Raw genomic sequence first — 25,282 nt, forward strand, 5'->3', positions numbered from 1 at the left:
CAATTTATTTTTTCTTTGTTGAGCTGACTTTGTTTGCTTGCTCTTGTGTTTTCTCAAGTGATTTACTATATGAACGATCAAGAAGACATTGAACTAGCTCCTATTGACCCTGAGATTGAAAGAACAATTAGAAGAAGACTAAGGGAACAACGGGCTCAAAATCACCTTAATATGGCTGAAGAGGTTGAAGGAGTTGAGGGTGCTAATAATGTCACTAACACAATTGCTATGGCTGATGATAGAGAGAGAGAGCCACAAGGGAGTATGCTGCCCCCATGTTTAATGAGCTCAATCCGGGCATTGTTAGGCCTGAAATTCAAGCACCCCAATTTGAGTTAAAGGCCGTTATGTTCCAAATGTTGCAAACAATGGGTCAATTTAGTGGGCTTCCTACTGAGGATCCTCACCTTCGTCTTCGTTCATTTTTGGAGGTGAGCGACTCTTTCAAGCTACAAGGAGTGATTGACGAGGCCCTAAGGTTGAAATTATTCCCTTTCTCTTTAAGGGATCGAGCTAGAGCTTGGCTCAACACCCTACCTCCTGACTCGGTGACTACATGGAATGAGTTGGCTGAAAAATTCTTGATGAAGTACTTCCCTCCTACCAAAAATGCCAAGTTTCGCAATGAAATTATGTCATTTCAGCAGCTGGAAGATGAATCATTTTGTGAAGCTTGGGAGAGATTCAAGGAGTTATTGAGGAAATGTCCACACCATGGGATCCCGCATTGTATACAAATGGAAACTTTCTACAATGGGCTAAATTCTTCCACTCGTATGGTGTTAGATGCTTCAGCTAATGGGGCTATTCTCTCTAAGTCCTATAATAAAGCCTATGAGATTTTGGAGAGGATAGCTAGCAACAATTATCAATGGTCCAATGTTAGAGCCTCAATAAGTCGAAAAGTGGCTTGTATACTTGAAGTGGATGCATTGACAACTTTGACCGCTCAAGTTTCTTCAATGACTAACCTTCTCAAGAACATGAGTTTGGGGGGAATGGTACAACCAGCTGCTATGGGACAAGTTGCCGATGTATCTTGTGTTTATTGTGGAGATGGGCATGCATTTGAGAGTTGTCCTTCGAATCTCGCTTCAGTTTGTTATGTGGGGAATCAAAATGCCAACCGAAATAACCCATATTCGAACTCTTACAATCCGGGGTGGAGGCAACATCCAAGGGGGGGGGGGGGTCAAGGAGCTAGTTCAAGCAGAGCACCAATGCAAAACAAGCCTACATATCCACCGGGGTTTTCTCAACAACAACAAAGAGCTCAACCACCTCCTCCACAAGTGTCTCAATCAAGCTCTTTGGAGAGTTTAATGAAATAATATATGGCAAAGAATGATGCTGTGATTCAGAGTCAAGCGGCATCCTTGAGGAATCTAGAAACTCAATTGGGGCAGCTTGCTAATGAGCTACGGAATAGATCACAAGGCACCTTGCCTAGTGATACATAAAATCCAAGGAAAGATGGCAAGGAGCATTGTAAGGTGGTTACCTTGAGGAGTGGTAAAAATATGGAATTGACTGAGGATAATTGTAATAGAAACAGCGAGCCTACTTCAATCCAAAGTAGTGTGGACAAAGGAGACAAAGCTGTGAAATAAAAAATTTTAAATGCTGATCGTGAAGCAATTCCTCCGCAAAATGCTACAGGAAAGCCTATAAGCAAGCCACCTCCACCATTTCCTCAGCACTTTCAAAAGCAGCAACAAGATGGTCAATTCCGGAGATTTTTAGATGATTTGAAACAACTTCACATCAATATATCGTTGGTGGAAGCTTTGGAGCAAATGCCCTACTATGTGAAGTTTTTGAAGAATATTTTAACTAAAAAGAGGAGGCTTGGTGAATTTGAAACAGTGGCGTTGACTGAAGGTTGTAGTGCTATATTGAAGAGTAAAATTCCTCCTAAATTGAAGGATCCGGGCAGCTTCACAATTCCTTGTTCTATTGGTGGTAGAGATGTTAGTAGAGTACTTTGTGACTTGGGGGCTAGTATCAATTTGATGCCCATGTCAATTTTCAAGAAGTTGGGGATTGGAGAAGCAAGACCAACCACAGTCACTTTGCAATTAGCAGATCATTCTATGGCACACCTGGAAGGAAAAATTGAAGATGTATTTGTGCAAGTTGATAAATTCATTTTTCCGGCTGATTTCATCATCCTTGATTATGAAGCAGATAGAGATGTTCCTATTATCTTGGGTAGGCCATTTCTAGCTACCGGGAGGACCTTGATTGATGTACAAAAATGGGAGCTTACTATGAGGGTGAATGACCAACAAGTGACTTTCAACGTGTTTAATGCTATGAAGTTTCCGGATGAGGTTGAGGAATGCTCTAGGCTAAGTGTAATTGAGTCTATTGTCGCTGAAAAATTCCATAAGGAAGCTTGTAAAGATGGAGTGGGGGTGAGGTCACTTGAAGAGCTTGAAAACTTAAGTGAAGAGGAAGAAAGCCAAGTTACAAGGGTGGAGTCAAAGCAGCCCTTTGCTAAATTTAGGAGGCCTTTTGAGTCATTGAACTTGTCGGAAGGGAATTTTAAGCCTCCTAAGCCTTCTATTCAAGAGCCACCAAAATTAGAGTTGAAGCATTTGCCTAGTCACTTGAAGTATGCTTATTTGAGAGATAATGATACCTTGCCTGTGATTGTTTTAGCCATGTTAGGAGCTGAAAAAGAGAGTTTGTTGCTGGCTGTTTTGAAGAAATACACAAGGGCCATTGGTTGGACTATGGAGGATATAAAGGGGATAAGTCCCTCATTTTGTATGCATAAAATTCTGTTGGAGGAGTTCAGTAATAATTTTGTTGAGCAGCAGCGAAGGCTTAATCCTATCATGAAGGAAGTGGTTAGAAAAGAGATAATTAAGTGGCTTGATTATGGAATTGTTTACCCAATTTCAGATAGTTCTTGGGTCAGCCCAATTAAGTGTATTCCTAAAAAAGGTGGAGTCACAGTGGTGGCTAATGAAAATAATGAGTTGATTCCCACAAGACAAGTGACGGGGTGGCGTGTTTGTATGGACTATCGAAAGTTGAATAAGGCTGCTCGTAAAGACCACTTCCCGCTGCCATTCATTGACCAAATGCTTGATCGGTTGGCGGGAAAGGATTTTTATTGTTTCCTTGATGGGTATTCAGGCTATAATCAGATTTTCATCGTGCTAGAAGACCAAGAGAAGACTACCATAACTTGTCCTTATTTCATCTTTGCCTTTAGAAGGAAGCCTTTTGGGCTGTGCAACGCCCCCGCCACTTTCCAACGTTGTATGATGGCAATATTTTCAGATATGGTGGAGAAGTCTCTTGAAGTCTTCATGGATGATTTTTCAGTATTTGGGGAGTCTTTTGACACTTGTTTGGCTAACATGGAGCAAGTCTTGGCTATATGTGAAGAAACAAACTTGGTACTCAATTGGAAAAAATGCCATTTCATGGTTCAAGAAGGCATTGTGTTGGGCCATAGAATTTCTAACAAGGGCATAGAAGTGGATAGAGAAAAGTTGGAAGTCATAGAAAAATTGCCACCACCTACTACAGTCAAGGGGATTGGAAGCTTTTTGGGGCATGCGGGCTTCTATAGGAGGTTTATAAAAGATTTTTCAAAGATTTCTAAGCCCCTTTGTTCCCTACTTGAGCAAAATCAAGCATTTGAGTTCACAAAGGAGTATCAAGAAGCATTTGTGACTTTAAAAAGGACTCTTATCACCGCACCCATCATTGTAGCTCCAGATTGGTCTCTCCCCTTTGAATTGATGTGCGATGCTAGTGATTTTGTTGTGGGTGTTGTACTTGGGCAGCGAAAAGAGAAGGTTTTTCATTCCATTTACTATGCAAGCAAGACATTAGCCAATGCCCAATTGAACTATGCTACCACCAAGAAAGAGCTTTTGGCGGTGGTGTTTTCTTTTGACAAGTTTAGAGCTTATCTTGTGGGGACTAAAGTGGTGGTTTATACAGACCATTCGGTGATCAAGTATCTAGTTGGCAAGAAGGATGCTAAGCCATGACTTATTCGATGGGTGTTGCTTCTTCAAGAATTTGACTTGGAAATTTGGGATAGAAAAGGAACGGAGAACCAAGTAGTTGACCATTTATCTAGACTTGAAGCTCGAAGTGAAAAGCAAAATGAAGGACCTATTAAAGAGACCTTTCCCGATGAGCAATTGTTGGTTATGACCCAAACAAATACTTCATGGTACGCTGATTTTGTCAACTATTTGGTGAGTGGTTTGCAGCCACCTAATTTGAATAGGCAGCAAATCAAGAAGTTCTTTCATGATGTGAGATTCTATTATTGGGATGAGCCTTATTTGTACAAACAATGTTCAGATCTAATTATGAGGTGTTGTGGGCCTGAGGATGAAGTTTCTAGTATACTAGAGCATTGTCATTCAGCTCCTTATGGTGGACATTTTGGTGGGCAAAGAACAGCCGCTAAGGTTTTTCAATCGGGGGTACTATTGGCCTTCTATCTTCAAGGATGCTCATGAATTTGCTAAGAGATGTGACCGCTACCAGCGTATTGGAAATATTTCAGCAAGGAGTGAAATGCCTTTGAACAACATCCTTGAAGTGGAATTGTTCGATGTTTGGGGAATCGACTTCATGGGGCCATTTCCACCATCATTTGGAAATTTGTATATCTTGGTGGTAGTAAACTACGTCTCTAAGTGGGTTGAGGCAGTGGCAAGTCCTACTAATGATTCCAAGGTGGTCATGAAGTTCCTACATAAGCATGTGTTCACCCGCTTTGGCATTCCAAGGGCGCTTATAAGTGATGAAGGCACCCACTTTATGAACAAGATTTTTGCAGCTTTGTTAGCCAAAAATAGTGTGAAGCACAAGATTACCACCGCCTACCACCCCCAAACCAATGGTCAAGCGAAAATATCCAATAGGGAGATCAAGGGAATCCTAGAGAAAGTGGTGAATCCTAGTAGAAAGGATTGGTCTCAGCGATTGGATGATGCTCTTTGGGCGTATCGAACGACTTTCAAAACCCCTTTGGGAGTGACACCGTATCGTTTGGTTTTTGGGAAAGCTTGCCATTTGCCCATTGATTTGGAGCATAAGGCATATTGGGCCACTAAGAAACTGAATATGGATCTCCAAGCTGCTGGAGAAGCTCAAAAGTTACAGTTAAATGAGCTGGAAGAGATGAGGTTGTTCTCCTATGAAAATGCTAAGTTGTACAAGGAGAAAACTAAGAGGTGGCATGATCAGAAAATTCAAGCTTGGGTCTTTGAGAAGGGGCAGAAAGTATTGCTCTTCAAATCGCGCTTGAAGTTGTTTCCTGGCAAGTTAAAGTTCCGCTGGTCTGGCCCATTCATAGTGGTGCAAGTTTACCCCTTTGGAGCAGTTGAAGTTCGTGAAGATCAATCTGGAAGGGAGTTTAAAGTGAATGGGCAGCGGCTGAAACATTATTGGGGAGGTGAGGTCAACTGCAAGAAGACCTCCATCACTTTGGAGGATCCTTAAAGCTGTGGTTGTTTTGGGTTGTCAAGTGATTCAGGCACTAATTTAAAGACAACCCAAAAAGAAGCAAGTGTAAAATGATATTGTTTATTAAAAAAAAAACAAAAAAAAAGAAGAAGAAGAGAGAAAACAGAAATATATATATATACATATGAGTGTTTTTAATTATTTTTATTTTTATTTTACTTTTTGTAATTTTAATTCCATTTTAGTGTGATGTTTTGGAGTGGTTTTATGTGTATTTTTGTGTTTCAGGTGTTAAGAAAGCAAGAAACAGGGTGTTTTGGAAGTGATTTTGGAGTCTGATGGTTTTGCGAGATTTTTGCTTCAGTAAAATGGACGCAATTATTTTCGAAAAAAATGGAGAATTACGTCAAATTTGGGTTGCTGAAGCAAATCTTGGGCAAAATGTTAGCAATCTGGGCAGAAAAAATCCTGGGTCGTGGTTTCATTCAGAGGCATATATATATATAGACAAATATTTTTTTTTACCATATTTAATATTATTTATAAATATTTTACTACATATATATATGTTAATATATAACTATATAAATATATGCATATACAGAAATATGTATTTAAAAAAAATAATCGTATATACTATAAACTATACGAAATATATATATATTTTAGTAAAATTTCTATTATATATCTATAAAAAAAATATATATATCAGTATATACCAAAATACCCTAATATCCCATTATCATTTTCTCCACTCCCCGTACCTGTCTGCCCAGTACACTCACCTTTACCACCCATCGAAGAAGCACGCCGAACCCAGGCACCATCTCGCCATACTCCGACGCCCAGCCTCTAGATCCACGATCTCAGCGCTCGTCATCCTAGGTGTCTCCAAGCCGAAGCCCCCACCAAAACACTTCGCAACCCAGGCGCATCCGAGTCCCTGTGCACTCCCAATCCGAGCCTAGGTGGTTCCAAGTGAACCCAGCACCCCAGAACCAGGCGCGGCTCTATTTGCGTGCCTCCTTGACCAGTGAGTCAGCTTTGTGCCCTCTTGCCCTTTGCGCGTCCCAGCCGAGAGAAAATCCTCACTAGCCACGCCATATCCGAACAAACCTAGATCAAGGCCCACCCATTCGCCCAGAACCGACCCTCGGATTTCCAGCAGTGATTGCTTGCACCACTCGGCAGCCTAGGTGCATCCGAGCCCAAGCATCACCACAGTCTCCGGAGCCACTCAAAACTGGGGTATTATTTACTTGTCCTCTTCTAGTGCTATGTATATTGCTGGGCATTGGAGTCATTGATAATATTTGATCTGGGAAGCACAAAAATTTGTTGGAGACTCTGTTGAAAAAAATCTGTGGCCTTACTGTTCAAGGGTGGTAATATTGCTCTGTTATTCTATTGAAAATATCTGTGGCATTACTGTTCATGTGCTCCTTTTGTTGTGTGGTTTCCTTGTGATTTAGTTGTTTCCTTTTTGCCCAGCATGACCACTAAAACATGAGCACAGAGAAAGAAGCCAAAAACTACCCCACCATCCCCTGTCCCACCACCAGATAAACCAAAATCTACACCAACCTCTATCCCACAAACAACCAAAAAACCAAAAATACATCCAAAACAACCACTGCCCCACCAAATGCCCCACAAATTCCCACTGCTCCATTACTATTGCCTCCCGCAGCAGCTATAAATGCTCCTACCTCCACCAAAACTACCCCACCCGCCACCAAATCAACACCACCCTGACCCAAATACAAAAGAGCCGCCCAACAAGTATCAACCACACCCCTACCAAAGCAACAAAAGACTTCCACTACCACAAAAGCTGCCTCCCAGCCAACACACACAACTGTCCTACCTCCTAAAGCCAAGAAAACGCCTACCCCTTCAGGTCTTGCCACAAAATTTGTTTCTGCTCAAGCCAAGGCCAAATATGAGTCTATTAAGACAAAGACATTGTTTCCAGAAAGAGGATTTTTGCCTACCACTATTGAGGTGCATGCTTTTATCAGTACAGTCATTGAGCAACACAATTGGGAACTTTTCTGTCTGAAACCAGAGCATGCCATTAATCCCTTGGTGTGTGAATTTTATGCCAACCTCGCCTCCGCTGAGAATTCTGTAGTGTTGGTTCGTGGCAAGGTTTTCTCTTTTACTGGTGAGGCTATTAATGCCCTCTTCGGGTTAGCCAGCGTTGACTGCGCTGCTTATAGTGAAATGATCTTGGCCCCTTCCCCAGATGTCTTTGACAAGGCGTTGTAATGTGTCGCAGCTCCCAGAGCTCAGTGGTGCATATCTTCTGGCGGTGTGCGCACTCTCTTGCACACCTCCATTTTGCCTGGAGCTGGAGTGTGGTTAAATTTTCTGAAGTATAGCTTGTTGCCCACCACGCATGACACCACGGTGTCCAAGGAGAGGGTGCTCCTGTTATATTGTATACTGGCTGGGCTGAGTATCAATGTAGGCCAGTTAATCTATAGGCAGATTGCTTGTTGTGCCAGGAAGAAAAAAGGGAAGTTGTTCTTTCCCTCACTCATTACAGAGCTGTGCATTAGAGCTGGGGTGCCTTTTGCCTCCAAAGAGGATATACTTTTCGAGTGCCGGGACATTGATTTCACTCTCAATGGTCAGACTCGTGTACCTCAGCCGCTGGGCCCTCCATTATGCCTCCCCCAGTCCACTCACTGACCTCATTGCTCAGAAGCAGGAGATTCTTGGACGGTTGGTGTCTCTGGAAGCTCAGTAGCATGCTTACTGGAAGTATGCTAAGCAGCGGGATGCAGCTCTCATCAAGTCCCTCCAGCAAAACTTCAACAAACCAACTGCTGCATTTCTAGTATTCCCCAGCTCCATCCTGGAGGCATGGATCGCGCCAGTTGTGCATGATGACCCTAGTCCTTCGGATGCTAATTCCAAGGACTAGGAGGAGGGAGCCTCTTTAACCCACTTTTGATTTGTATTTATTATTCTATAATTAATTCCTGTCTTTAACTCTCTTGTTGTCTACCTTTATTGTCTATTGTTTTGTATTTCTTCTGTGTTGTTTTGTTGATTGTTATGTTCCTACCTTGTTGTTTAGTTAATCTTTTAGCGACACTCTTTGCTTTTGTTCATCTGTAACTAGGGGGCTCAATGACGACTTCTATAATCAATCTAAGTTGCAGCTAAATGTCTTTCTTTCTTGAGTTTTCAACTAAATTCTTTGGATGTGAATGTTGCTAGCCTTTGATTGATGCAAATGTTTCTCTTTTTAGTATGTGCATAACTTGATTAAGCATTTTTGACACCCGCGAAAGAGCTAGTTTCTTATGAGAGCATAAGTTTCTAGAATTATCTAGTTATTTTTCCTTGAGGCGAAATCCTAGACAATACCACACCGATAAAATGATTTAGGCCATCTTTGGACCATTTGAGCCTTTGAAGCCTACCTTGTATGCATTTTTTTTTATCAATAGTCACCCCCATTGAGCTTAAGTGTCACTTTTCTTTCTTAGCCACTCATTAGCCTACCTTTACATATATATAATCATCTCTTTTCACCACACCCTTTTAGCACCTAGATCTCTATAGGATTTATTTGTTATGCATTTTGGGGGGTTTTGTTGAGTGAGTGGATGAGAACATTGGGTGAGCGTTTTCCTTTTCTTCTTTTGCTTGTTTTCACCATTGGGGACAATGTTGATTTTAAGTTTGGGGGGAGAGTGTGTTCTCAATTTTCTTGTTCTCTTGCCATCTAGTTGTTAATCTTCATATATATATATATATATATAAAAAAAAAATAGAAAATCCAAAAAGAAAAAAAATTTCAAGAGTAAACTCCCTTGCATCAAAGCATAATTAAAAAAAAAAAGAGAGAAAAAGAAAAAATCAGAAAAGAAAAAGAAAAAAAAAAGTACGTTTGTAAATAAGTTTGGGGGTGTACTGTTCAAATAAAGGAAAAGTTGTTTTAGTTTTGTCTTTTAATGTTAGTAATAAAGGCTAGTGGCAAGATTTATATTGTGTTGTGGGGTTGTCTTTGGGGGAAATTAATGTATGCATTTATGTATTTAGGTCCTAGAAAGATTGAGGTGTTTTAGGGTGATTTGAGCCAAAATTTATCTCTCTTATCCTACCTTCACCCTAGCCTATCATTACAAGCATGATAATGTCCTATTAATCTTTGGTGTGGTGTTTGTCTACATCAGTGGAGAGGGAATCGCTAAGTAACGTATGGAGACATTATTTAAGCTTGAGGACCAAGGTCTAGCTTGATTTTTAGTGATTGAAATTGTTTAGGAAAAGCAATGCATGCACTAAAGGATGAAACACTTGATTCATATTTTTGGCAGCAACATTCATGCTTGAAGAATTTGGTTTAAAGCTTGTGAAAGAGTGAAATTCAGCCTCTCTTTTTCAAAATAAAATTTCTCGAGAGCCTTCCCCTTTTTACCATTGGCATAGCAATGTTTGTCCATTGTTGTGGTGTTTTGTCTTTGTTGTTTCCTTGTCTTTTGTTGTTGTTTAGTTTGTGCCTTTTGTGTCTTGTGTTAATTAGTTGTATTTTGTTTTTAGAGTCATCACTCGAGGACGAGTAATGTTGTAATTTTGGGGGTGTGATAACTCTTGAATAAAGAGTTATTTCATGTGCTTTTGAACTTATAATTGTGAAAAATCATGGGTGATGTTAGTTTATTTTTATCTTTTGTAGCTAACTTTGGTGTTTTTATTATCTTAATTAAGTTTAATTATATTTTTAGTTTTTAATAGCTAGTGGGTTAAAGATAATAATTTCATGGATAAATATTTGCACAAGGGAATGAGCTAACATATGAATCTATTTTGATGAAATTATGTTGTTGATGGCTGAATATTCAGGTTTCCTGCAGGAAAATTGAAGCATTTTGATCAGGCAGATTTTTGGGCACATGGAACGTGTGGCAGTCAATGGGTGAGCTGACATTTTGGCTGAGGTGGAAAGGGCAGAAAGAACTAGTCAGCATAATGGAGAAAAGGACAAAAACCAGAAGAAATGAGGACTTCATGTTTTTGGAGAAAAGGGGGCAATATGGTACTTTTTGAAGAAAGAAGGAAAAAACCTAACATACACAAAAGAAGGTTTCAGACGTATGAAGACAGCAGCAGCCATTTTTGGAAAAGAAAACCAGAAAAAGAGAGGAGAAAACTCAGAATATCAACAAGGAAGAAGGAGGACAAACAAAGAAAGCTCAAGCATCATTTTGGATTTGTTCTTTCTTCTTTTCCTAAACTTTATTTTATTAATTTATGAGTTGGATTCTAAATCTGAATATTAGGGGCCGTTTTGATTGTGAATTAATGTCTATGAACTCAGCCATGAACTAATTTTTAGGTGGCTTGAATTGTTGATGAACCCTATGTTATAATCTATCAATTTCTTGCACTTTATTTTAGTAAAACCTCCTTTATTCATTCAAGTGTGCTTATATTAATTTCTTGTTGTTGTTTGGCCAACAATGGCAAATTATTTAATTATGTTTAATGCTGGAAAGATTAAATGTAATGGGAAGAACTTGGATGACACAAGTCATAATCTAGGTTAGGTTATGTTAGTAAGTAACATAGGGTGATGTTATTTGCCTTATGTAACTTTTGAGAATTAAACTTTGATTTGCATTCTTAAATCTGATTTTTCATAGGAATATGTTTAATTTGGTAGAAGAATTAATGTCATAAAATTTGGGAAAGTTTTATGGGTGTTTAAATGAATTCTTGTTAACTTGGGAGTTTTGCTAGAATATTGCTGCAGCAATCTGTCCGCAAGTTGTTCAAGATGAATAATTTAGGGGAATTCAATAATTCAAGTCCATTTTGCAATCCATATATTTCTCTCAATTTTCTTGTTCAGTTCAGTTTTTAATTTCAGTATTTCCATTTTTTTAATATTTTTCTTAGCCTATAAACAACCCACTTGATTTTTAATTTCTTAAAATTGTTTACTAATTGTTTTGCTTATTTTTTCTAATTTCCAATCCCTATGGAGACGATTTACTTATCATTATATTACTTGTGTGATTGCGTGCACTTGCGTATTTAAAATCAAATATTAAATTGATCACAACAGTGGCGGCTGGCAGCTATCAGTGATACCTCATTTTCGCTATCACAACTAGCGAAATTACGGGAAGGAATCTCACACAGTGACCCCTATCCCTTGGAGGAGCTCCACAGTGAGCGGAGCAGTCTTCCCTCCTACTTTCCCTGTGAGGAGGAGCTCCAGCTCCTTGCGATTGGGAGGAGCAACAGGATCCTACGCCCAGTCCTCATGTAGGAACTTAGCAAGGAGTCTGAAGTCCTCACTGCCCTCATCAATACGGGAGTTCAAGTACTAAACAACCCGTTTATGCTTCTCGAAGTCTTCCCTGTCAAATTGCTCTGGGAAGACTATCAATCGAGGTTCCCTAACCGAAGAAGAGTTGGGCACCTCGGAAGGGATTTCATTACCCTTCCTGGAGGATCCCCCATCTTAAGGGGTAGGGGGAAACCTCGAGGTCAATGACCTCACCGAGAGCCACTGTCCTCGGGGTAAGGACTAGTGGAGTAGGTGTTGGGGCCACCGGGGTTGGAGGCGCTGCAGCCGGGGTCGTGGACGCCGTGGTTGATGCCACCAATGAGAGGCACTATCCTCGGGGCCAAAGAGTCAACACTGAAGAACACCACCAGAGATTATGAACATCGCCAAAATCTGGGAATTTTCCAGATTTTGATCGATTGCCCAGAAAGGCAAAAGTTGCATAAGGTGTGCAGTAGGCCATTTTGACCACTTCTAAATTCAAAATATGCCTAAAAAGACCTATAAAAGGTCAAAATATCCCCTCAAGTGCCACAAAAAGCATGTTCCTAAGCATGAACATAAACTCTCAAACGAACACAAAACTAGTAGATACTTACTCGAGATATAGGGCCGATAGGTGCTGAAACGAGCCCGGACTTTGAAGAATTTCTTGCCATTCACCTAGAAATAAGATGATTCTGGAAAACCATCCAGAATTGTAGAGAAAACTCAGAAATGGTTGAAGGTCTAGGTAATTTGAGAAAGAAGATAGAGTTTTTGAGTTTGGAAATTTTGAATTTTGAATGGTTAAGGTGAATACTGAGAGGCGGTTCTTGACTTTTTATACACATAGAACTTGGGATGGAAGCAACCCCACCCTGACTGTCCGATTACCTAAGACATAGGTACTCGAGAACAATCCAACGGTTAGGATCCAAAAGGCATGGATCATGATCATTAGCATTGGAAAAGGACGCCTCAAGCACCAAGTGAAGAGACACCTAGGGTACGAATTTGACGTTTGGGGTCGTGGAGTTGACCCCTCATTGATTGCATGGATTGATGGGCATAGCAATAGGGAGTCAACACATGGCGTGACTTTCCAAAGTGACGACAGGGGAAGCCCAAACATATCTCCCCGAAGAACTTTCAAATTACTCCTCTCAGTCTAAGTCTCCACTGCTCGAGGACGAGTGAACACTTGGGGGGAAAATGTTGTCCATGTTTTTACCACCAAATACGTGGAAATTATGAGTAATTAATGACAAGATAGGATATGATGTTCTCAGAGTGTGAACTCCTCCAGGTACTCCGAACCGACTAGACACGGATATCTCCAAGGTAAGCCACCCCCTGAGGTCGGTCCTCGAGGTGTGGATGTCTCCAGGTGACGCCACACCTTGAGGACCATTTTAGAGGTCCTCGCGCCTTCTTCAGTCAACTATCCTCCAGGTCTAGGATTTTTTCCTTGGGATCTAGAAGAGCTGCCAGGTGTCAGTCACTGCAGATATGAGCCACCAGAAGATTGTCTAACAAACTTTTGGAGACCCTCGAGTAGTGGTGTCGAGTCGTACACTCGACCATCAGCATTTCCCACTACGCCATCTGACATGAAGAAACATGCAACCTCACCCTGACACTGTCAGAGGCATGTTCCCCATAAAGCTGGTAAACAACTTTCTGCAATGGGCCCTGTGCAATTTTCGTGGGACGTATTCTTTATTTAGTGCAACCCTCTTTGTATTAATTTAGCATTAATACCCCAATAATGAGGAAATTTGTATTAATAATACATGATTGACATTAATAATCCCAGCCTTTATAAATAAGGTTGGAGTATCTCCTTGTAAATGGTCTGGATTTCAGAGAGAGAAACTCTGTAACTTAGTGCAATATATACGCTTCCTGAGAACAACCATTGAAGCTTGATCAAACAAGCTCCAAGTGCACTAAATACCAGAGACTCGTGGACTAGGGCTCTTTTATAGCCTGAACCACATAAAATCCTTGTGTTCTTTTCCATTATTTTATTCAAATCTCAGATTAGGTTGATAGCAAAAAATACGGTCAACAAATGGCATTAATTCCAATTTAAACGTGTAAGTAATTAAATGAGTTTTCCATGTCAGTGTTATGTGTTCAGATGTTATGTGTTTGGAAGTTTAGTTTTATTATAAGTCTCTAATCTTAAATCTTTTATAATATATATCAGGTTTTGGACAAGATCTATTAAGCACAAGCAATCTCTTTTTCTTCTCTTGTTCCACACTCAAGGTAAGGAAAATTAGGTAGTTTTAGTTATGAGCTTTAAAGTGACTTGTATGACCCTAACATTTTAGGTACAAAAGAGATAAGTGTGGTTGGACCTAAGGTGTTCAGAATTTGTAGGACAGACCTAAGTGATGTCTGGTAGGCTTGGTTGCTGAAACTTGTATGACAGACCTAAGTGATGTCCGGGGCTTGATTGCTAAACATTATAAGCACTTATCTTATCTTTTTTCTTTTGCATGTTTTGTTATTATGACCTATGTATGACCAATAGAATATGTTTATGATTCAGAGTGTTATTATGCTCTATGTATGACAAAAAGAATTTGTTTATGACTTAGAGTTTGATTATGACCTAGAATGTATTATGATCTTGTATGATTAGTATAAATTAGTGTTGTTATGAAATCTTGTATGAATTTATGATATGATTTGTTATGACTTATGTGATTGTATGATTTCTTGTATGCATTTTCCTTACTAGGCTTAGAAGCTCACTCCTTATGATATTTTTGTGCAGATAGTTGAGGTTAGAATAACTGGTGGTGAGTGGGACCTATAAAGCCTAGTGATGTATTCGTGAGGACCATGTAGCCGCTGGAATGATCAAGGGCCTAAGATTTTATTATGAAAGCATTTTCTTTAAGTATTTTTATTTCCTGAATTTTAATATTGCCTAGTTACTTTTGTTAAAGACCTTATTTATTTTGTAAGTACATGGGATCCATTTGCTTTATAGTATTTTGTTAAATAAAAGAGCAACCTTTATGTTTACGATTCAACACTGTGTTCTCGATAATATTATGAGAAATTAGGGTGTTACAAGTGATACCAAAGCCACAACTATATTGGTCTTGGACGTTCTCAGAAAATACACATGATAGCTACAAAGGACTAACTCGCTACCAAGTAAGTATACTATTTGTGAGATATGTTTTGTATATGTAAAATGATGTTTTTCCTTTTATGATTTATTATCAGAATTTAGCACAATCAAACCAATTGTTGTTAGAAAAGTTAAGGCAATAAGGAGAATAACCGACTTTGATGGTGAAACTAAGTTCAAAAGGGTGTTTCTTAGAATAAATCGAATCCATAATGAAATAGAAAAGATTATTGCCAGTCACGCAGCCTTACTGAGAGCACTTGATGAAAGTGTACCAATTGAGGATAAATATGACATATCTATGGATAAGTTCTCCGAAAATTTTAGAATTATTGAAGATATCAATTTACCAAATGGGGAGATAGGTGAAAGAGTACACAATTTAGCAAATAATCTTAGGGACGAATTTCTTAGTAATGTAACTTTCACTTCAAGATTTATCTACACCCAAGATGATTATGAGGACTTTACTCAGGACATGTTAGAAGAAGGGTCTGATGTGGAAGATTAGAAAAAAAATAAGTGCATGATCATTAGTTTATTTCTACTAGTTTGTAATTAGTTTTTTATTTTTATTTTTTAAATTTCAATAAAGTTTTTTTATTTCTTGTACTTTATTGATTGAATGATATTGTTTAGTAAATATTAAGATATTTTGGGTTTAATTGAAAGTGTAAAGTTTAAATTCCTCTCGTATGAGTTAGCCCATTTGTGAATGCCCATTTTCTTTACAATTATTAAATTGGACCTAATTAAAATGAACAACAATTAATAAAGCAAGGGTTTAAATTCCTATCTTTTTGGTTTAAGTTGAAGTTAGGGGGCCTAAGTACTGGGTACGACATACTGAACCCAACCCTCCTCCATGGAAAATTCAATTGTTAATGCCCACTTACCTAAGTTGGACTTCATTGTATTAGGGTAGTTTTTTAGTTTATACATAAACCTAATGTTGGAAAACCAATCAGAGCATGCAGCGAAAACTTTGCGTGGTTGGCCTATTGTTTTGTTTATGAACAACAGAACAACAACAATAAAAAAAAATTCATTAATTATATAAACAATTTATATGACAAATAAAACAATTCAGAAATATTATCATACAATACTACTAATCATGCAGCAAATGTGTATATAAATATACAATATATTTATATACAACATATAAAAAAAACAAGAACGTAAAATTTGACCTCTTGAAGCCTATCAAGTGCCTTGAGTTTTTTCGTATTTTTATCGATCTTCCTATCAAAAACTTTAAACACTCAAACCACAATCTTCCAGAGTGTTCTCTACACCTCAAGATGTCTGTGGGCACATAGAGAACATGAGATTTTATTTTAGGTGTAACACCTCAAGTCACAATGGTTGCTTCCTGGAATGACGACTGGCCCTGCAAACCAACACGAGTCTTTCCAGCATGCTTTGTCCTCACTCGCATGCTTACTAGGAAAACTTCCCAGGAGGTCACCACACATGAGACTACTCCAGGTCAAGCACGCTTAACTTTGGAGTTCTCAAGTGATGGGTTACCGAAAAGAAGATGCATGTTGTTGGCATAGGTAGTACCCATCAATCCATTTAAGCCCTCTTCAACTGTGTAGTCCCATACCTACACAATCTTAGAATCATCACACTTGACCTTTCCCAGGTGATGTGGGATTGCACAACTTTTACCCTGTCTTTCCCCCTACAGATCAAGGGATTCTGACTGTCACAATCACCCACCCTTAAGGGTCCGACGTCCCCATCGGACACACTTTCAGCTGGATCAAGGCTCTGATACCATTTGTAACACCCCATATCACTATGGTTGCTTCTAGGAATGACGACTGGCCCTGCCAACCAACACGAGTCTTTCCAGCGTGCTTTGTCCTCACTCGCACGCTTATTGGGAAAACTTCACAGGAGGTCACCCATCATGAGACTACTCCAGGTCAAGCATGCTTAACTTTGGAGTTCTTAAGTGATGGGCTACCGAAAAGAAGATGCATCTTGTTGGCATAGGTAGTACCCATCAATCCATTTAAGCCCTCTTCAACTGTGTAGTCCCATACCTACAAAGTCTTAGAATCATCACACTTAACCTTCCCCAGGCGATGTGGGATTGCACAGCCTTTACCCGGTCTTTCCCCCTACGGATCACGGGATTCTGACTGTCACATTAGGAATCACAAATATTTCTCAATACATGAGAACTTGAATTATGGTCTTAGAATGGCTAGAATAAATGAAAAAGAAATAGAGAGCTTTTATCTGACAAAAACTCTAAGAACTATTCTGAATTGTGTATTGTGTTGCATGTTGTGTCTTGTGTTTTTTTCTCTTCTTCTTCTATATCATATATATAGAGATTTATATTACCTTTTTATTCCTAATAATAATAGTAATATAATATAATATAATAATGATAGAATTTGATTTAGGTAAATATTTAAGTTACAAAATTTGAAAAAACTATTTTCAAATTATTAAACAGTTAAATATATAAAATAAGAACTATACTGATACGATATCAGTACAAGTAGTACATGCATGGCACAGTCCTTAAACGGTGTCAGGCTAGTACTGCTTTTCCCTTTTCAGGGATTTTGCATTTTTCTTTTATTTAATTATATAACTAAATCAATCTCCCACAAAATAAGGTATTTATCTTTTTAAGGAAAAGATGACAACCATATTTCAAAATATAAATTCAATATTCAAATTGATGATCATCATTATCATCATCTTTTAAAATTCAATAAATCAAAAACTATTTTTGACTTACCAATTTTATTTTCTCCCATTCAAATAAAATAATTAATTTAAAAAATTAAATAATTTATTTATGTATATGAAAGTCAAAATTTTATAAATTTAAATTAATAAATATATTTTAGAAATTAATAATTAATTCAAAATTAATTAATCAACCTCAATTATCATATAATTGCATACTTGACCCGAAGACTAAAAATCTTCTCAAATTCCCAAATTACAGTTATACCCTTGTATCAACTCTTACCTTGATATAGTGTTGATAGAGCCACCCTCGGGACCTATGGACCTATAATAAAAACTTCTAATAAATATTACATTATTAATAAAAGCTCTTTGATTAAAAAATCATATTTATTAATCTCGTGATTACTCCACTAAAAATATGAGATTGAACTTTTGATAATTATAGACATATATTTACTGAGTATTTTATTAAGAATAAAATTTCCATTAATATTATCATTGCATACATCATTAATCCTCTATTAATGGTTCATAACTAAAAGGGAATAAAATTATTAATTTACCCTTTTAGCTATATCTTGTTCCTAGAGTATCATTGACTTTACTAGTGAAGGTTGTGTCACAACAAGTTTGCGACATGATCACTCATTACCTTTTCAGTTTCAAAAGTCAACCCAATAGGGAACCATTATTCAATCTATAAGAAGGTATCGATTCTATATCTGTTAAAGTACATTCCCAGCCATATACATCATTGAGTCCCCAAAATAATTGTTCTTAACCTCATCATCCTGACAATCCTTAACGCATGAATCAAAGGTTCAGATGGCATATATAGGAGTTCATAGTAACCTCAGGATTAAGATTATCGTGTATATGATCATTGTTTGATGTGTTTGATTAATACTATAAAATGATGTTTAAACAAGTATTAACAAATCACATCTGGTCCAGTTCTACATACTCTCAGCATGCAAAGTACCTCCACTAAAGTGTCCTACTACACTAGTAACCCGAATCTAGGTCACATGTATTCATAATACTACTGGACCGTACTAGCAGTAATTAATCTAAAGATTCCATAACTTTATTTTACTACGAACTATTTAAGTTTATTATCTTAATCTCAATCCTCCCATACCAATATGAAATTAAGACCAGATAGATAAACTTTGAAATTTTTTGATTTTCACTTAATGTTATCATATAATATCGGACCTAGTCTATATATATAATAATTCAATTCAAATATTTATTTCGTTTAAAACATTTGTCAACTATAATTGCTTTAAGGGAAATATTCCCAACAATCTCCCACTTGCCCTAAAGAAAATTGAGGCATCTCTTTTAATATGTCAATCATATTCTCTTGACCGATTTTTTCTAACAAAGTCTTTGTAACTGTTTGGTAAGAAACTATTTTTGAAGTTATCTTCAAGATTATTACATCAATTATGTAAAATTGTCTTGTATTCAATTATACTTCATTCAGGTGCTTTACCCTCTCATGACTTCTTGTTCTTCTAGAATAGTTGTATCTCAATTGCTTTCGCAATGAGATGCCTACTGTTTATTTTAGTCTGAAAACTTTTCCAGAATGTCAAAGAACTTAACTAAATCAAATAACCTATTTAACTACTCGTAGCTATTATATATCGGCTTTTGTGGTGAAACATATAAATCTGAAATGTCTAACATATTTCTAGATTAATGTGTTTCCTCCACAGTTATGGAATCTGATTCTGATATCAATCTTTGAAGATTTAATATCAGATCATTCATTGGGATTTTAGGTCTCTGCCTAAATGCACATACATATAATCTCTATTGTATTTAAGATACTCAAAACTAGGTCCTTATAATTATTTAATGACTTAATCCACAATGGATTGATATCTACTGACTATTCCCACCATTTAACAAATGCCAATTCGAAAATATAACATTCGCTACATTAAACAGTCTATCACTGAGTTGTAGGAATGCTGTCTCATGTCCTCTTTTCTAGTAAAAGAATAAATGGACATTTATTATTTAGATAATACATCCCGCTGACGGGGAAGGCAAAAAACCTTTCTTGGATTTTGTAAACTAAAGTATTTAAGCTTCTTATCTATATAAGTTGCTTGAGACAGAGCCTAAGGAGTTTTCTTTCAATCTCTATAGAATTTAATGTACAAAACATTATTGGCTTTTCTAAATCCAGTATTTAGAGATGTTCAGCTGACCATTTCTTTTCTATTGACAGTTTCTCTACACCATTCCTAATGATTAGAATGTTATCAATATAAAGAATAAGAATCACAACAAAATCTTTCTGGTCGAGGTCTTCAAATGATTTTGTCATGTTAGCCATTCCAGTAAATAATACTTAGACATTCATTTAAATCAATCTCATAATCCATGCATAAAGCAGTGGACAAGAGTATGTTAACATATTCTAGTTTGGTTACAGTAGAAGACATTTATTCAAGTAATAAATTCTTCTGACTGTTCATAGCCTTTGGCTATTCACCTAACTTTGAAAAGTCTGTACTTTCCTCTGTTATCCTCTTCATCTTGAATATCCTGTTTCAAACTAAAGTTCAATGAACTTTAGTTAGAAGTTCAAGAGTCCAAATGTCATAGAATTACAAATTATATTTCTTGATTCATGGTGTTTCAATCATTGTTTTCTATAGAAAACTTTTCATTTCATATACTAGTATGTGAATGAAGTATAGTTACATTGTGTTACACACAATGTAACTATCTTTATATTTGTAATGGAGTAGTTACTAACTAATGCTCCCACTACAACAATGCTGTACAAAATTTGTGATATTCTTTGGTTTTATAATTATTAATTATTAGTAACTCGCTTACTTGACTTGTAGTCATTATTTCTGGTACAACTTAACTGGAAAATATAGTTCTTATAATAATCAAGCTTCATTAAAGTAGCATTTAAAGAGATACAAACTTTTTTGTAATCTTATGATTATTAACTGCTTCACTAAATGACTTCATGGAAAATTTTCAATTTATTCACATAACCACTTGTGAATCCCAACTTCTAAGTCTTCGATGTTGTACAATCAACCATGTACAAAGTATAACAAGTGTTTAAAATTATAGAAATAATAAAGACGATAATGACTACTCGTTATCTATTTAATATTATCCAATATAATTGTATTCCATTTCCAAAATACTAATTTTGATTAGCATTCTAGTTGTATGTGAGTTGGGTTTGAATTCTAAGTTCACATGCAAATTACTTGAATTCCAAATTAGAGTTCAGACTTCCTTTTGATAAGATCAAACAAGTCTCTAAGTGATTTTGCTTTGAATGTCGCATAAAAATTTCTAGAAATTTTCTTTGCATTTGATCAAAGTTAAACATATCTAAAATAAATGTCAATCAATATTGAGTTACTATTTATTATTTCTTTTAGCTTTGAACATTAAAATGTTCAACATATATCTCTATGTATTAGCTAAACGATTATGTGATTTTTGAGCCTTTATTAGAGAAAGGGTCTTTGGTTAACTTTAATTAACAAACTATATAAACAGGGAGAGAACCATTGAATGGTTGCAATAAAAGACTGTCTTTTATTTGTTTTATGTGTCTAATTAATAACAAACCAATCTAAAAAAATTATTCACATATATGTTTCACTTGGGGTTGGAATAAAAATGTCTTATTAAATCTATGATTTGTACAATAATGAACAATTCATAATTATCATTTATAATCATTGATGAAATAGGTGGAGGAAGTATTTTTCAAAAAATAACAACTGAATTTATTATTCAAAATAAATACTAAACTTGTTCATTCATCAAATAAGAAATCTAAAAACATAGTTTCTAGGAAAGGAACTTATTAATTTCTTTCATAATGAAAATCAACTATTTCAAAATGAAAATATTAAAAAAATTTAAACAAAACAAAATAAATTTCTAAACTAATATTTTCTTTATTCAATTGTCTTCATCATTTCTTTTTCGCTTTGGTTTCAATGCAACTACTCTTTTTCTCATAAGATTTCTGCATCCCTGAAAACAAGAACATATGAAAAATATTATTAGTGACATAATTTTGAATCAAGCATTCAAAAATATTAAAGAAGAGTTTTTGAGTAAATCTAATTTACCCCGTATTTCAAAAATTGAGCATGTGTTATAGCATCATCCTTTACCATGGACCACATCTCATATGTATTTTCAATAACCATATATCTTTCTTTATTTTTGCCATGCATGGTCGATAACATTCATTGACGTGTCGGGTGATTCGATCTCATCCATTCACCATATTTTTCATGTTCATCAAAGCTAGATGAAAGACTTGGTTCCTCTGGTGGTAGATCATAGATCGCTCCATACAAGTTTTGTGTTCTAAAGGCAATAGGAATTCCATTGTACCAACTTCTCCCGTGGTTATGATTAAATGGAATCATTTCCAAGAGTTTCTCAAGTTTTCAAGTACAAGATCAGGATTAAGAGGATTAACCATTGTTGCTGGAAATAAATAAATAAAATATAATGAATTAAAACATATAATAAATATAAGATTTTATTTGAAAAAGTAAATATTATGCATGAATGCAACATATAAAAACACATAGAAAATATTTTAATCCACGATAAATTAATTTGAAAAGTTAATGGACCGCCTTAGGGTAGGCCAGACTAACCCCAAATTAATTTTGAGACAAATCTCAATTTCATACGTGAAAATTTAAAAATGCATTTTTCTCTTTTGACTTATGAACTACCGCTAGTTTGTTCAAGATTCACTAGTCGTGCTCGAAAGCCTAGATACACCTTTGAAGTGTAACCCATTATTTTCAATTAATGACTTAACTCGAGAGTGTGACTTAGGTTCAATCAAACTTGAAATACATCACTAATTATATTCTCATAAGAGAAGTCAACCTTGAGATAAAATAAACATATTCGGAAGTCTTTCCTTAGGGAGGCCGCAAACGGAGGCGACATAAGGCCCTTCCTATGCCTCTCAGTGTTCAACCAATAACAGAGACAATGAGACTTATTGTCATAACTCCTTCTTTCACTCACTATTTTGGAAAAAGTGTGTTTTTCACAAAATCAATATTTTTTAATTTAGTTGTAAAAATAAATTTAATTATTTTTACCAAATGATATTCTATTAATTAGTAATCCAATTAAGCAAAACCAAAAACAAAAATTGTGTCTTTAATTCTAATTCTAATTCTAATTTTGCTTTAATTAAGAGAATATCATTTTTATTTTAATAAAATATTTTCATTAAAACAACAAATTAAAAAAAATTAATTTTGATTTACCATCTTAAATAATTAAGACTAAATTTATTATTATATGAATTATCATATAAACATATAACAAAAATATAGGACGTTCCTAATAGCATGTTACCAAATTACACGAATGTAATGCATGCTAGTTGCATACTGTATGGGTATATGAATGGCATGTTATAATGCATGACAAAATATTAAACATTTTAATCACATTCAAACATTTATAATAAATAAATAAAATAAAAACGAGTATGGTAACTTTTGGGTATTTCTAGAAAAAATTACAACACTTGCAAAAATATACATGAAAAATGTAACCTAGACTAACTTAAGGCTTGATAAAGAACACTTTGATCTTGAAACTTGAGATGTAGTCTTGTTGAGCCAATGCCATCTCTTTTCCACATCCATTTTGAATTATACAACTTTTTAATTATTTTAACAAACTTTTAAATAAATTAAACTTTGGGTTTTAACGCCCAAAAGTTTCTAAGGCCCAATTTGAATTTGGGTAATTTAATTCAAAAATAAAATTAAACAATTTAATTTATTAAAATTAAAATTCAAGATAATTTTAATTTTGGCTATTTTAATTAAAACAATTTTAATTATGGAAGATAACAATTAAAACATTTTTAATTAAGGTAAATAGTCACCATTTTTTCAATTATAGAAATTACCAAATTACAACCATTTTAATTAAATTTATGATTTTTAATTAAATGAATAATTGAAAAAAATATTTATGGTAACAACACCCTAAGTCTTGTACCAAAGGTCGGTGGCAGCTGGAGGTTCGACTGGGAGTGGGGTGGCCCGTGGCTGAGTTACGCAGGAGGCGCAGCTAGGCAGCAGTGTAGCATTTCAGATTTTTACTTAGATAGTGTTACCTTACGCTGTAGTATTTTAGTTTTCGTGGATATTGGTTCAAAGCCGGGATTTAGTTAGAAACCCGTAGAGCTAGTTATGGATTTTATAAGTTTAGCCTATAGTTTGGAAATATTAATTTTATCATATGATGTGATTAATGAAGATAGTCCTAAGAATATTATTTATTATAACCTAAGGTTTAGATAGAATAATTAAGAATGTGACATTTGTCACATGTATGTTTATTAAAGATTTAAGGTTTTAGATGAATAAAAATAATCATGGATAAGTCTAGGAAGTCTAGAACCTTCCCTCAGATGCAAGGAGCTCGTACTACTCTGTCAAAGTAGTTTAAACAACTTTAAGTGTGCTTAAAATGTGCAAAAACGTGGTTTAGTATATTAGCGTAAGCCGATATATCGCAGCTATAGGGGCCGATATATCGCCTATGATTTTACGAAAAAATACGTCGACTTTGCATGAAAGAAACCACGAACTCTCAGGATTATGGTGTAGGCGATATATTGCCTATAGGGGGCGATATATCGGCTCCAGTGCCATTTTTCAAGTTTCATGGAATCCAAAGCTAGAAACAACCCTCAACAACTTGAACTTGTTCCTAAACATTTTTGACCGAGTTCTGGGCACCTATTGAGCGAAAAATATTATTTTTAATCCTTTATTTATTCATTGAAATGGGAGTTAGTTTCACTCCTTGAACTCTATAAATAGGACCCTTCACTCAGCCATTTTCATTATCTTTCAAACATTTTTCAGAGCCTTCAAGCTGCTATTTTCGTTCTAGAGAGAAACACTAGGGTTTTGGGGTTAAAGCTTTCAAATCTAAAGCTTTTCTAAACACTTGGGAAGTAAGCTATTGTGTGATTTCGGTGTTTGAGGTATAAATCGAAGCTCTAAGTTGTCTAAGGTACTCTTAAATCTTCAGGTTTAGTCCATTTCCATTCTTCTTATTCTTTCCTTTTATTTCAAAACCTAACTCGTTAAAATGAATTTTGGTTAGGAAACTTAAGGTTTTTGGTAAGTTTTATTCTGATGGTTTAGATCTTCTCTTCATCTTATTTTCTCCAGAGGAGTTATGGTTTCTTTATGTTTGGTTTTAGGAGTTTCCGATCCTGCACTTGTCTCCAATATCCCGGATTTGGTAAGGAAAATTAGGTAGTTTAGTTTATGACCTAGTTTATGTTTTGTATGACATAGCATGTCAAGTACAATAAAGGGGTAAGTGTGTCTGGACCTAAGGTGTCCAATGATGTATGAAGAACTTATGTTCGGTAGGCTCGGTTGCCAAAATTTTACAAAAACAAAATTGCATCCACAAGTGTATCCCGATCCTCCAAGGTATCATATTACTCTTGTTTCATCACTTTGGGCATTGCAATTCACTGTGGCTATTGGAATTTTTGTTATTGAGCATTATTAATAGAAGCAAGCAAGTAGCACATAGAAAGAAAAAGTCAGCGGCCAATC

General features: G+C 36.0%; 1 non-coding gene across 1 annotated transcript; it reads right to left on the reverse strand.

The window, feature by feature from the left end:
• Positions 1-614: 614 nt before the first annotated feature.
• LOC133813035 (small nucleolar RNA R71) lies at positions 615-721 on the reverse strand. The gene has a single exon (XR_009884083.1). It is a non-coding gene; the product is annotated as a small nucleolar RNA R71 (small nucleolar RNA).
• Between the last annotated feature and the right edge of the window lie 24,561 nt (positions 722-25,282).

The sequence above is a fragment of the Humulus lupulus genome, chromosome 1, assembly GCF_963169125.1.
Source record: "Humulus lupulus chromosome 1, drHumLupu1.1, whole genome shotgun sequence".
Taxonomy (NCBI): Eukaryota; Viridiplantae; Streptophyta; class Magnoliopsida; order Rosales; family Cannabaceae; genus Humulus; species Humulus lupulus.